General features: G+C 38.4%; 1 protein-coding gene across 1 annotated transcript in view; it reads left to right on the top strand.

The window, feature by feature from the left end:
- The window catches only part of ZNF81 (zinc finger protein 81), a 129928-nt gene that overhangs the window by 107367 nt on the left and 8246 nt on the right, over positions 1-14315 (top strand). The gene's annotated exons all lie outside the window — the stretch shown is intronic.

The raw sequence follows: 14315 nt of genomic DNA, 5'->3' as shown, positions 1-14315 counted from the left end.
GTAGCTTCTGTGTTACTATAGCATTACTGCTTTACTATAGCTTCATAATAAGTCTGAAGTCAGATAGTGTAAGTCCTCCAACTTTACTCTTCTTGTCCACAGTTATTTTTGCTATTGTAGGTCTTCTGAAATCCATATGAATTTTAGAATCAGTTTGTTGGTTACTATAAAAAAAAACCTGCTTGGGTTTTGATTGGGATTGAATTGAATCTATAGATCTATTTGGAAATAATTGACATTTTAACAACATTGAGGTTTCAGATCCATGAACAGGGTATATCTTTCTATTTATTTAATTATAAAATGACTAGTAAAAAAATTTATATTATAATAGCTACTCCATTTTTTCTTTTGATTAATTTTAGCAAGTATATATTTTCCCATTAAATGTGTGTGTATATATATATATAGAGAGAGAGAGAGACTATATATATATATATATATATATATATACACACATATATATATAGTCTGTAGCCCTCCAGAGGCTGAGCTGATACCACATGGCCCAAAGCCCCTACCATAAATTATACTGTTAGTGTAGACTGTCCAGGTGGCTCAAGCCTTCAGGTAAACAGATTCTCTTATCAAACAAGACACTCTAAAGGCTGAAGTGTTACCTCCTAGGAGCCAGGGCAAAGGGCCAAACCTTTCTTTGGGCAAGGTTAATCCTTTACTAAGCTTTTTCTATTCCAGGATCCAATCCAGGATATCACATTCCTTTTAGATATCATGTTTCCTTAGTCTCCTCCAGTCTGTGACAGCTTCTTGGTGTTTCTTTGTCTTTCATGGGCTTGACACTTTTGAAGAGTAGTCATGTATCTTGTGTTTGTCTGATGTTTTATCATAAACATATGATGAGGTTATGAGATCATGTGCCCTTCTCATTGCATTATTTCAGGGACAGATGGTATCAACATGACTTTTTACTGGTGATATTAACCTTGGTTACTTTGCTATAGTGGTATCTCCCAAGTTTCTCTGTTATAAAGTTACTATTTTCCTCTTTCCATACTCTTCGTTAGAAATTAGTCAAAGTCCTCAATACTAAAGGAGAAGGGGGATTAAGCTCCACATTCTGGATGGAGGGGTATCAAAGAGTTCATGGTCATATTAAAACCACCACAAGGGAATTACTTGGAGGTTATGCAAACATCCTGTTTCTCCTTAAAGTTTTACTCAGCAATTTTAGCATTCATCAGTGGATCTTCCCTTCAGCAATACTGCTATCTTGTTCTAATAGCAATTTTCTGTTTCCCTCATTGCTTCTACATTTATCTTTTTTTAAAAAAGATTTTATTTATTTATTTGACAGAGGGAGACAACGAGAGAGGGAACACAAGCAGGGGGAGCGGCAGGGAGAAGGAGAAACAGGCTCCCCACTGAGCAGAGAGCCCGATGCGGGGATGGATCCCAGGACCCTGGGATCATGACCTGAGCTGAAGGCAGATGCTTAACCGACTGAGCCACCCAGGCACCCCGCTTCTGCATTTATTAATTGGGATTCTTCTGTAAGAAAGATTTGCCCTTTCCATCCTCCATTTATTTATTTATTCAATTATTTATTTATATCAATATGAATGAATGGACATTTATTTTATTCTTTGTGTTATATTCCAATACTGCATCTTTTAGGTGGCACAAATGGTTACAGATTTAGCCATTAGGTCTTTGAGGTTGGCTCCTGCATCCCTCTGACATGCTTCCATCTTTTTACTGTAGAGGAGGGCACTTCCTTATTTACTAGAACTATAGGATGGTCCAGGCTCATCTTGTATTTTCCCTTTTCCAGATCTAGAATCAGCTATTAATTTCTCCAATGAGATCTGGTTCCTTTGCTGGAAAGTGGCATTAGAAACCAAACTCTTGGTATTAGGTGTGTTCGTTGCTACTGGTGTATCACTGTAGTGGCATCAAAGAGCGAGGAAATACCTATATATATCCTAACCCATGGATACATACATATGTATTTTTATGTCTTTAGCTGTATCTATTTTTAAATAAACATGAGTTTATACTGATATTTCTGACTCAAACCCAGTACCACAGGGTCCTTTAGCCTTCTCCCTGTCCTTGCTTATTTGTACTTCTTTCTCTGACAAGAAAGAAAAACAGTTAACTCCATTTGTGTGGGCCAATTTTAGGGTTTTCTATATTGTTCTCCATTCTCTATTCTGTTCTATCAGGTCTGTGTTTCTTGCACTTTGTCGATACCACACTGTCTTGATAACAGGCTCCACAGTGAGTCTTGAAATTAAGTCAAGCAAATACTCCAACTTTGTTTTATTTTTCAGAATTGTTTTGGCTATTCTTGCTCCTTTATTTTACCATATTAATTTTATTTTTTAAAAATATTTTAATTTATTTATTTGACAGAGAGAGACACAGTGAGAGAGGGAACACAAGCAGGGGGAGTGGGAGGGGGAGAAGCAGGCTTCCGAGCCCGATGCGGGGCTCGATCCCAGGACCCTGGGATCATGACCTGAGCCGAAGGCAGACGCTTAACGACTGAGCCACCCAGGTGCCCCTACCATATTAATTTTAGAATTATTTTGTTGGTATCTAAAAAAAGGGGGGGTTTGCTGGGAATTAGACTGGAATTACATTGTATCTATAGATCAAATTGGGGGGAATTGGCATCTTAATTTTTTGAGTCTTACAATCCTTGAGTGTGGTCTATCTTCCCATTTATTTATTCTTTAAAAAGGGAAAGAGGGGGGCGGGGACAGTGGCAGAGGGAGAGAAAGAATCTTAAGCAGGCTCCACGCCCAGTGCAGAGTCTGACACAGGGCTCGATCTCACAACCCTGAGACCGTGACCTGAGCCAAAATCAAGAGTCAGAGGCTTAACCAACTGAGCCACCCAGGCACCCCCCCCATTTATTGAGATGATGATTGGTTTCTTTCGTTGATGTTTTTTACTTTTCAGTATACAGATCCCATACATATTTTGTTAGCTATCTACCTAAGTAGTTCATTTTTGTGGTGATATTGTATATGTTATATTTTTAAATTCCAAATTCCTGTTGTTCGTAACTGGTATATAGGATATAATTGACTTTCATATATTGACAGTGTATCCTGAAACTTTACTAAACTCACTAATTCCAGTTGTAGATTTTTAAATTATTCCTACATAGACAACAATGTTGTCTGGAAATAGAGTTTTATTTCTTTCTTTCTAATCAGAATGCCTCTTCTTTCTTTTTCTTACCCAACAGCACTATCTAGGACTTCCAGCAGACTGTTGAATAGGAGTAGTCAGAGAGGACATTCTTGCCTATTTTTCTGATCTTAGGAAGAAAGCGTGCAATTTCTCACCATTCAGTATGATGTAACTTGTAGGTTTTATGTAGATGCCATTTGTTAGGTTAAGGAATTTCCAGTATATTCCTAGTTTGCTTTGAACTTCTATAATAAATGGATATTAATTTCATAAAATGCTTTCTCTGCATCTACTGAGATGATTATATGGCTTGATTTACTTAGTCTGTTAATATGGTAAATTAAAATGATTGATTTTCATATGTTGAAACAGCCTTGCACTCCTGGCATGAACCCTCATTGTTATGATGTGTGAGATATATACATATGTGTGTAATCTCTTTTATAAGTCTCCTGTATGTTTTCTATATCTTTTAATAAATTTAAATATATAAAATATATTTACATATATATAGCTAAAATTTTTTAAAGATTTATTTATTTAAGGGGTGCCTGGGTGGCTCAGTCGTTAAGCGTCTGCCTTCGGTTTAGGTCATGATCCCAGGGTCCTGGGATCGAGCCCCGCATCGGGCTCCCTGCTCCACGAGAAGCCTGCTTCTCCCTCTCCCGCTCCCCCTGCTTGTGTTCCCTCTCTCACTGTGACTCTGTCAAATAAATAAAATCTTTGGAAAAAAAAAAGATTTATTTAAGAGAGAGAGCAGGGGGGAGGGGCATTGGGAGAGTGAGTTAAGCAGACTCCGTGCTGAGCACAGAGCCCAGTGTAGGGCTCGATCTCACAACCCTGAGATCACAACCTGAGCCAAAACTGAGAGTCGGACGCTTAACTGACTGCACCACCCAGGGGCCCCTATATAACTAATAGTTTAGTGACTTTTGTGTCATGTTTGTGAGAGATACTGGTCTTCAGATTTCTTTTTCTATCATATCCTTTTCTGATTTTAGTATTTGGTAATGCTGGCCTAATAAAATCAGCTGGGAAGTGTTCCCTGCTTTTATTTCTGAAAGAAATTATGTACTCTGAAACGTTGGCAAGGATATTGGAGAAATTGGGAACTTAAATGCCTTGCTTATGGGAATGTAAAATTGAACCACCTCTGTGGAAAATAGTTTGGCAGTTCCTCAATAAGTTACACATAGAATTACCATATGATCCAACAATTGTACTTATAGATGTATACCCAAAATAGTTGAAAACATGTGTTCGAATAAAAACTTGTATACAGGTACTCATAGAGGCACTATTCACAATAGCTGAAAGGTGGAAGTAATCCAAGTGTCTATCAGGTGATGGATGGATAAACAAAATGTGGTATATTCACACAATGCAATATTATTCAGCCATAAAAAGGAATGAAGCATGGATGCATGCCACAGGATAAACTTTGAAAACATTATGCTACATGAAAGAAGCCAGATAAAAAGGCCACATATTGTATGATTCCATTTAAAGGAAATAACCAGAATAGGCAAATCTATAGAGACAGGAAGTAGTAGTTGTTGCCAGGGGCTGGGGGAAGAGTGGGGTAAGGGGTGACTGCTTAATAGAGAGGGGGTTTCCTTGTGTGGTGATGAAAACATTCTGGAACCAGATACTGGAGATGGTTGTTCAACATTGTGAATATACTAAATGCCACCATATTGTACATTTAAAAATGGATAACAGGATGAATTTTATGTTATGTATATTTTACCACAAAAAAGTGGATCATAGACCTAAATGTGAAACATAAAGATATAAAACTTCTGGAAGTAAACATGGAAGAAAAGCTTGTGATCTTGGGTTAGCAAAGATTTCTTAAGATATGACATGAAACCCACAGTCCAGTAAAAAAAAAAAAAGATAAATTAGGCTTCATCAAACAAACTATTCTTCCAAGAAGAATAACAAGCCAAAGACTAGGAGAAAATAATTTCAAAACACGTATCTAACTTGTATCCAGAATATGTTAAAAAAACTCTCAAAAGTTTATAATAAGACTTTATAACAACACATAAAAATGAGCAAAAGACTTGAACAGACACTTGACCAAATAAAAGGGCAAATAAGCACACGAAAATATGTTCAACATTATTTGTCATTAGGAAAATGCAAACTAAAACCACAATGAAATACCCCTACACACCTATTAAAATGACTAAAACAAAACAGGGTGATAATAACAACTGCTTCAAAGAATATGGACCAACTAGACCTTTCATACATTATATAGTTTCATATAAAATTAAACATATACTTTCATATAAAATTAAACAGCAATCTCACTCTTAGGTATTCACCCAAGATAAATAAACTTATGTTCTCACTAAAACCTATATGTAAATGTTTAAGCAGCTTCATTCATAATTGCCAAAAGCTAGAAACAACTCATATGTTCTTCAACTGGTGTATCATGACTGTGGTAGTGGACACAGGACTCTGCATTTGTCAAAACCCATAGCAATGTATACCACAAAATGTGGATTTTATAATACATAATTTTTTTAAATGGATGCAGGGAGGGGACCCAAAATGGAACACTAACTTTTAAATATGAACCTAATTACTTTACAAATTAACAACACTACAGTGAAGGGGGTGGGGAAGAAAAGACATAACCTACATAACTTGGAAAACAGCATTTTCACTGTATATTAGTGAAAGGAACTGAACATAAATACCATACTATAATTAATAAATTTGTTTCTCCCAGGGATGGGTTGGCAATTTTGAAACCTCTTTATGTGAATACTATAGTTGAACAAATAAGTAAATATTCTGTGGTTAATGAGAGCCAGATTTCTCACTGTGAGTGAAAGAAGTTATAATTAAGGAAAAGGGTAAGGGTGGAATGAGCTCTGTGGTGTTGCGTTGGAATCAGAGGCTGGGAGGTAGGTAAGTACGTAGGTAGGTAAGTAGGTAGATGGAAGACAGAGGGAGAAAGAAAGGAAAGAAAGGAAGGGGGAGAGAAAGAGAGAGGAAGGAAGGAAGGCAGGCAGGCAAAATGTATGTGGCATGAGTTAATAATACATTCATATATTTCCAAGTCTCCAAGTTACCTAAGAGGGCCTAGAAGCAATAATAGCCCAATGAATACCAATGAGCATACATAGCAACCAGATCCACGTTTCTAAATATTTTCTAATAAAAGGAACTAGAGTTCCTCGAAAAAGTAGTTGAACTGGCGCAGGGAAGATAGAAAATGAGCTGGAGTGTCTTGTAGTCCCAGAAATTAAGGAAGTACTCAAAAAAAAAAAAAAGAAAAGACGTGATCATATTAAATGGGCACCATAGCCAACCTGAAAGAGCTTGCAATGGCCAACAATTTGAAACAGAAAATAATGATACTGTTAGACATAACCCATAGAATAAAATAAATGAGCCCAAACTGATACAAATAACTAATCGAATACATAAATGAGGGGAGAGGGACAACTTTTACTTACAGAATAATTCTAATTAATAAATATGAAAGGAATGAGGACGTTAGAAAAGCACTATTGGAACACCACTGAAGGGGTGCCTGGGTGGCTCAGTGGGTTAAGCGTCTGCCTCTGGCTCTGGTCATGATCCCGGGGTCCTGGGATCGAGTCCTGCATCGGACTCCCTGCTCAGTGGGGAGCCTGCTTCCCCCTCTCCCTCTGCTCCCCTGCTCCTGCTCTCTCACTCTCTCTCTCTATCTCAAATAAATAAATAAAATCTTTTTGAAAAGAACACCACTGAAATAATTGTTGCAGACAAGATCCATCCATGGGTGCTGAAATTAGTAGGTGAAAGATTGATGAGAAACAGTGTATTTGCATAGTCTCAACATATCTCCCAAGATATTTATTAACTACAAAGGGAAAAACAGTAACTTTATGGTTAGAAACCTGGCAGACACCCCTGGGTTAACCAACTGATCAAAGTTAACATTACCAGTAAAATGACATAGATGTTACGTGACTCTGAATATGCAGCACTGAGAAGGGTGCTTCCTATAGTATTTTTGCTACACTTCCGTAGCAAAGGGTAGTATTTTTGTCAAAAATGTGTAACCTCAATAAAGGCCATATATGAAAAACTCACAGCTAACATCGTCTTTAATGGAGAAAAACTGAGAGCTTTTCTAAGACCAGGATGTCCATTCTCACCACTTTTATTTAACACAGTCCTGGAAGTCCTAGCCTTAGCAATCAGAAAACAGAAATGAAAGGAATCCAGATCAGTAAGGAAGAAGTAAAACTGTCACGATTTGCAGATGACATGATACTATATATAGAAAACCCAAGAGACTCCACCAAAAAAAAAACTGCTAGAACTGAAAAGGAATTCAGCAAAGTCGCAGGATACAAAATCAATGTGCAGAAATCTGTTGCATTTCTATACACCAGTAATGAAGCAGCAGAAAGAGAAATTAAGAAGACAATCCCATTTACAATTGCACCAAAAATAATAAGATACCTAGAAATAAACCTAACCAAAGAGGTGAAAGACCTGTACTCTGAAACTATAAAACATTGATGAAAGAAATCAAAAACAACACAAAGAAATGGAAAGAATTTCTGTGCTCATGGATGGGAAAAAAGAACATTGTTAAAATGTCTATAATACCCAAAGCAATCTACACATTTCATGCAACCCCTATGAAAATAACAACAGCATTTTTCAGAGAACTAGAACAAAAAATCCCAAAATTTGTATGAAACCACAAAAGACCCCAAATAGCCAAAGCAATCTTGAAAAATTGCTTGAAAAGCAATTGCTTGAAAAAGATAGTGGCATCACAGTTCTGGACTTCAAATTATATTACAAAACTGTAGTAATCTAAACAGTATGGTACTCTACAAGAATAGAATAGAATAGAATAGAATAGAATAGAATAGAATAGAAAATCCAGAAATAACCCACAATTACATGGTCAATTAATCTTCAACAAAGCAAGAAAGAATATCCAGTGGGGAAAAGACAGTCTCTTCAACAAATGGTGCTGGGAAAACTGGGCAGCAAATGTAAAAGAATGAATCTGGATCACTTTTTTTAAATTATTTTTTATTTATTCATTTAAGACACAGAGATACAGAGAGAGAGAGCATGAGCAGCGAGAGAGGCAGAGGGAGAGGGAGAAGCAGGCTCCCCGCTGAGCCAGGAGCCCGATGTGGGGCTTGATCCCAGGACCCTGGGACCATGACCTGAGCCGAAGGCAGACGCTTAACCTTCTGAGCCACCCAGGCGCCCCTCTGGATCACTTTCTTACAGCATATACAAAAATAAATTCAAAATGGATTAAAGGCCTAAATGTGAGATCTGACATCATAAAAATCCTAGAAGAGAACACAGGCAGTAACTTCTTTGACATTGGCTGTAGCAACTTCTTTCTAGATATGTCTCCTGAGAAAAAGGAAACAAAAGCAAAAATAAACTATTGGGATTTCATCAAAATAAAAAGCTTTTGCACAGCGAAGGGAGCAATCAACAAAACTAAAAGGCAGCCTTTGGAATGGGAGAAGATTTTTGCAAATGACGTATCTGGTAAAGGGTTAGTATCCAAAATATATAAAGAACTTATAAAATTCAACACCAAAAAAAATCCAATTTAAAAATGGGCAAAAAATAAAAATAAAAAATGGGCCGAAGACATTCAGACATTTTTCCAAAGAAGACATCCAGATGGCCAACAGACACAGGAAAAGATGCTCAACATCACTCATCATCAGGGAAATACAAATAAAAACTACAATGAGATATCACCTCACACCAGTCAGAATGGCTAAAATTAACAAGTCAGAAATGACAGATGTTGGCAGGGATGCGGAGAAAGGGGAACCCTCTTACACTGTTGGGAATGCAAACTGGTGCAGCCACTCTGGAAAACAGTATGGAGGTTCCTCAAAAAGTTAAAAATAGACCTATCCTATGACCCGGCAATTGCACTACTAGGTATTTACCCAAAGGACACAAAAATACTAATTTGAAGGGAAAAATGCACCTCGATGTTCATAGCAGCATTATCAACAATAGCCAAATTATAGAAAGAGCTCAAATGTCCATCAACTGATGGATGAATAAAGAAGATGAGGTATAAAAAAAGGGGAGGCAGTGCCTAGGTGGTTCAGTTAGTTAAGCGTCTGATTCTTAATCTCAGCTCAGGTCTTGATTTCAGGGTCGTGAGTTCAAACACTGCATTGGGCTCCATACTGGGTATTTACCAGAAGAAAATGAAAACATTAATTTGAAAGGATACATGCACCCCATGTTTACTGCAGCATTATTTACAGTAGCCAAATTATGGAAATAGCCCGGGTGTCCATTGACTATGAATGGATAAAGAAGATGTGGTGTGTGTGTGTGTATATACATATATACATATATGTAATAGGATATTACTCAGCCATAAAAAAGAATGAAATCTTGCCATTTTCCACAACATGGATGGAGCTAGAGAATATAATACGGACATAAGCCAGTCGGACAGAGACAAATACCATATGATTTCACACATACATGAAGTTTAAGATACAAAACAAACAAAGAGAAAAAAGAGACAAACCAAAAAACAGACTCTTAACTACAGAGGACAAACAGGGAGGTGGGGGGATGGGTGAAATAGGTGATGGGGATTAAAAGGACACTTATCTTGATGAGTACTGAATAGTAGATGGAATTGTTGTACACCTGAAACTAATACTGTATATTAGCTACACTGTAATCAATCAGCTTCAGTAGAAACAGAAAGAATTTAAAAAATTAAAAGTGCATGAGGACTGAAAATAAAAAATTTTAAGTCTATTAAATAATAAAATATGGAAAAAGTTATATTGTAGTATTGTTTGTACTACTAGAAGGCTAATAACTCAATTGTCCATCAATAGAAAAAATATGGTAATATGCACATTGGAATACGTTGAAATAATGAAACCATGTATATATTTATAGACAGATCTTTAGAATATATTAAGAAAACCAAACTAGGTATGGAACAGTATATATGGTAGGCTAAATTGTGTGTGAGAAAGGGGGTTAAATAAAAATATGTATTGGTATTGCTTATATTTGCATAAAGAAAACAAAGTAAACCAACAAGCGAATTAAATAAATTTTTACTAAAACGTAGACATGTGTGTGTAAGTGTGTGTGTATGTGCACACACACACACGGGTGGGAGTGAAACTTCTTAATTTATATATTTTTATATCCCTTTGATTTCTGAACCATGTAAATTTATTACCAATTCATGAATTACCTATTCATAAAAAATAAAATAAAAACATAACCCTGGAGGGACGCCTGGGTGGCTCAGTCCGTGAAGCGTCATGCGTTCGGCTCAGGTCATGATCCCAGGGTCCTGGGATTGAGCCCGCATCGGGCTCCCTGCTCAGCAGGGAGCTTGCTTCTCCTTCTCCCCGTTCCTGCTCTCTCTCCCTCACTCTCTCTCTGACAAATAAATAAATAAAATCTTAAAAAAAAAAAAAAAAAACATAACCCTGGAGGAGAGAAGCAGCTGTTTGAATTCTGAACACACTCCCTACTGTCAGTTTCCCACTCAGGTAGGTTACAGGTGTAAGTTCTACAGAGGATTAAACAGCAAGAATTGTTCACATGAGCAGCCCCACCCAGGCCACGACTCCCTGTTGTTGGATTTCCTGCTGTTTGTGGAGAAACAGAACTCTAACAGAGAGGGGGCCATTGTGTCCAGCACACCAGAGTCAGTGTTCATTCCTCTACTGGAGCAGTTTAGATCCCCTCCCCATCCTCACATGCCTCTGAGAATTAAGAGAGGTAAATGCTCCCTGAAATGCAGCCTTGTCACCTCCTAGAGGTAGATGGCAAGCCGGGCTGGAGGAAATCACGCCTCAACTTCCTCTCTTTGTTTCTCCAGAGCCCCCAGTATGGACTGCACATTCTTGCAGACCTCTGCTATGCTCCTGGTTCTGTCCATGACCGTTCGTGATTGTTACCTGCTGCACCCCAAGTCCCTTTAATGTGACTTGGACTTGTGTAAGTCTGGATAGACTCCTGAAAATTCCCTACCATGGGTGTCACAACAGGAAGTTCTCGAAGGGCCATAAATACCACCTCTCAAAGTGGCCGAGTGGGAGGAGCTTGGGAAGTGGTTCTATATACTCTGTCTTCTGGAGATTTTGAAATGAAGAAATGTTGAATCTGTGAATGCCTGACCCATTTATGCCTCTGCAGTGTTTTGGCTCACTTATTGGTCAAACCCTTCATCACCAAGACAATTATGGTATTACCTGTAAACTTCAGCGCTATCTGCCTACCTTTTTTTCATACCTGTCTCCCCATCAGAACACAGTCACCTCAACTCTGTTCTTCTGGAGGGAGTAAGGTGGATCCCTGGGGACCTTCTTATGTGAACTTCAGTGTAGTCAGATAAAGAAAAAAAGATAGAATTGGAATTCAACATTGTCAACCTCTAATGAATTAATGGATCTAGGGAGTGATTACCAACAGGTGATACTATTACAACAAGAGAAATGACTGGTCAGTATGTGCCTTCTGTAATGGTCTTCTGTGTTGTGGTCTTGCCAAAAAAAGAAAAATAGAATTTGCATGTGACCAAACCCTAAGTATAATTATCAATTTATAGGAAATTAAAAATATAAAAGAACATGTTTGACAACATCATGGAGATGTAATCAGCAAAATCCAGACCATGGGAAATAGTGCAGAAAAAAATGGACTGGGTTTTGCAACAACAACAAATAAAATGTAAGAAAAGCCATTATAGAGGAGACTCTATAGATTAAGTACACTTAAAGAATTATTAGCCATTTACTATGTATATACCTTTCAGGGTGTAGACCTTATGGTGATCTCACGATTCCTGACACCTGGTGTGCATGCCCTTTATAATTACCTCTTTGTGAGTGTGGACAGAACCTGTGACTTGCTTCTAGTCAATAGAATATGGCAAAGGTGAGGGGATTTTGCACCTGTAGTTAAGGTCTGAGATCAATTGATTTTGAGTTAATCAAAGGGGATGTTACCCCAGGTGTGCCTGCTTAATCAAGTTAAAAACTTTAAAAGAAGGACTGGGCTCTCCCTGAGGTCAGACTCTCTGTGGCTAGCTTTGAAGAAATAAGATGCCATGAAGTAAGTGACCACACTTCACAAGCTCATCCAAAAAAACAGAAGAGGGGGAATGCTTCCCAACTCATTGTGTAAGGCTAGTATTACCCTAATATCAAAACTAGACAAAGATATCACAAGAAAATAAAACTACAGACCAATAACTTTTATGAATATTCTCAAAAAACTCTTAACAAAATACTAAACAAATCCAGCAACATAAAAAAAGTATTATACACCATGACCGGGTGAGATTTTTTTTAAGATTTTATTTACTTATTTGACAGAGAGAGACAGCGAGAGAGGGAACACAAGCAGGGGGAGTGGGAGAGGGAGAAGCAGGCTTCCCGCGGAGCAGGGAGCCCAACACGGGGCTCGATCCCAGGACCCTGCGATCATGACCTGAGCCGAAGGCGGACGCTTAACGACTGAGCCACCCAGGCGCCCCTGACCAGGTGAGATTCTATTCCAGAAATGCAAGTTTGGTTGAACATGTGGAAATCAATTAATGTAACAAATACACAGTATTAATAGAATAAAAAATTTAAAACCGTGTGATCATCTCAATAGGCACAGAAAAAGCATCTGATAAAATCCAACACCCTTTCAGGATAAAAACATTCAAAAACTAGGATGAGAAGGGGACTTTCTCTGCATGATCAGATTATGAAAAACCCACAGTTACCATCACACTTAATGGTGAAAGACTGCTCTCTCCCTAAGATCAGGAACAAGACAAGGACGTCTATTCTCACCACTTACATTCAACATTGTACTGGAAGTTATAGCCAGGGAAATTAGGCAAGAAAAAGAAATAAAATTGGGGCGCCTGGGTGGCTCAGTCGGTTGGGCGTCTGCCTTCGGCTCAGGTTGTGATCCTGGGGTCCTGGGATCAAGCCACCTGTCAGGCTCCCTGCTCAGTGAGGAGTCTGCCTCTCCCCCAACTCGTGCTCTCTCTCTCACTCACTTTCTCTCTTTCTCAGATAAATTTAAAAAAAAAATCTTTAAAAAAAGAAAAAGAAGGGGCGCCTGGGTGGCTCAGTCGTTGGGTGCCTGCCTTTGGCTCGGGTCATGATCCCAGGGTCCTGGGATCGAGCCCCGCGTCGGGCTCCCTGCTCCGTGGGAAGCCTGCTTCTCCCTCTCCCACTCCCCCTGCTTGTGTTCCCTCTCTCGCTGTGTCTCTCTCTGTCAAATAGATAAAATCTAAAAAAAAAAAAAGAAAGAAAAAGAAAATGCTGCCGATTGGAAAAGAATGAGTAAAAATCTTTACTTTCATATGACATGATTTTTTTATATAAAATCCAAAGGGATCCACAAAAAAAAAAAAACCTATTGGAACTAATAAACTTTTTCAGCAACGTGGCAGGATATAACCTTATCATATTACTGCTGGTTCCCTGTGATCTCTGTCTGCTGCCTAAGTAAAAACAAAGCTCTCTTGTATTCTTTTCCTTGAACATAGCTAGCTACTGCTCTGAATTTAATCAATTGCTGGATCTGTCATCTTCCACTCAATTCTGTTGACGAAATTCAATAGCTGTTCCTTCAAAAACTTCAGAAGGTTATATTCCTCCTATAAGTCCTTTCTGGTACTTAATGGTCACATTATTAATTTAAACCTCCAGGCTTTGTAAGAATTGTACCCTAACCCTAAGTCAACAAAATGCTGCTGGGGTCACTACAAATATTGGCAGATTCCAGTCCACCCAGAGTGGGCCACATCGAGATGAGGCCAGATGTGATAGTCAAACTGTTTCCATCAAAGACATTCCAGCCTGCTTTGCAGAAACTGTTTAACTGACTTTGTCTACCATAAGGTTTGTCTACCACGCATTGGTACATTCCTGTTGTAACAAATGATACTTACATCCCTGCTGCAATTTATGCCCCAATGGTGTACCCCTTCTTTTTTTTAAGATTTTATTTATTTATTTGACAAATAGACACAGCGAGAGCAGGAACACAAGCAGGGGGAGTGGGAGAGGGAGAAGCAGGATTCCCGCAGAGCAGGGAGCCCGATGCGGGGCTCGATCCCAGGACCCTGG

The sequence above is a fragment of the Callorhinus ursinus genome, unplaced genomic scaffold (assembly GCF_003265705.2).
Source record: "Callorhinus ursinus isolate GAN/ISIS: 27379988/994484 unplaced genomic scaffold, GSC_fseal_2.0 scaffold16, whole genome shotgun sequence".
Lineage (NCBI taxonomy): Eukaryota > Metazoa > Chordata > Mammalia > Carnivora > Otariidae > Callorhinus > Callorhinus ursinus.
The sequence above is the reverse complement of the archived record's forward strand: the minus strand, read 5'-3'. Positions and strand labels throughout refer to the sequence as shown.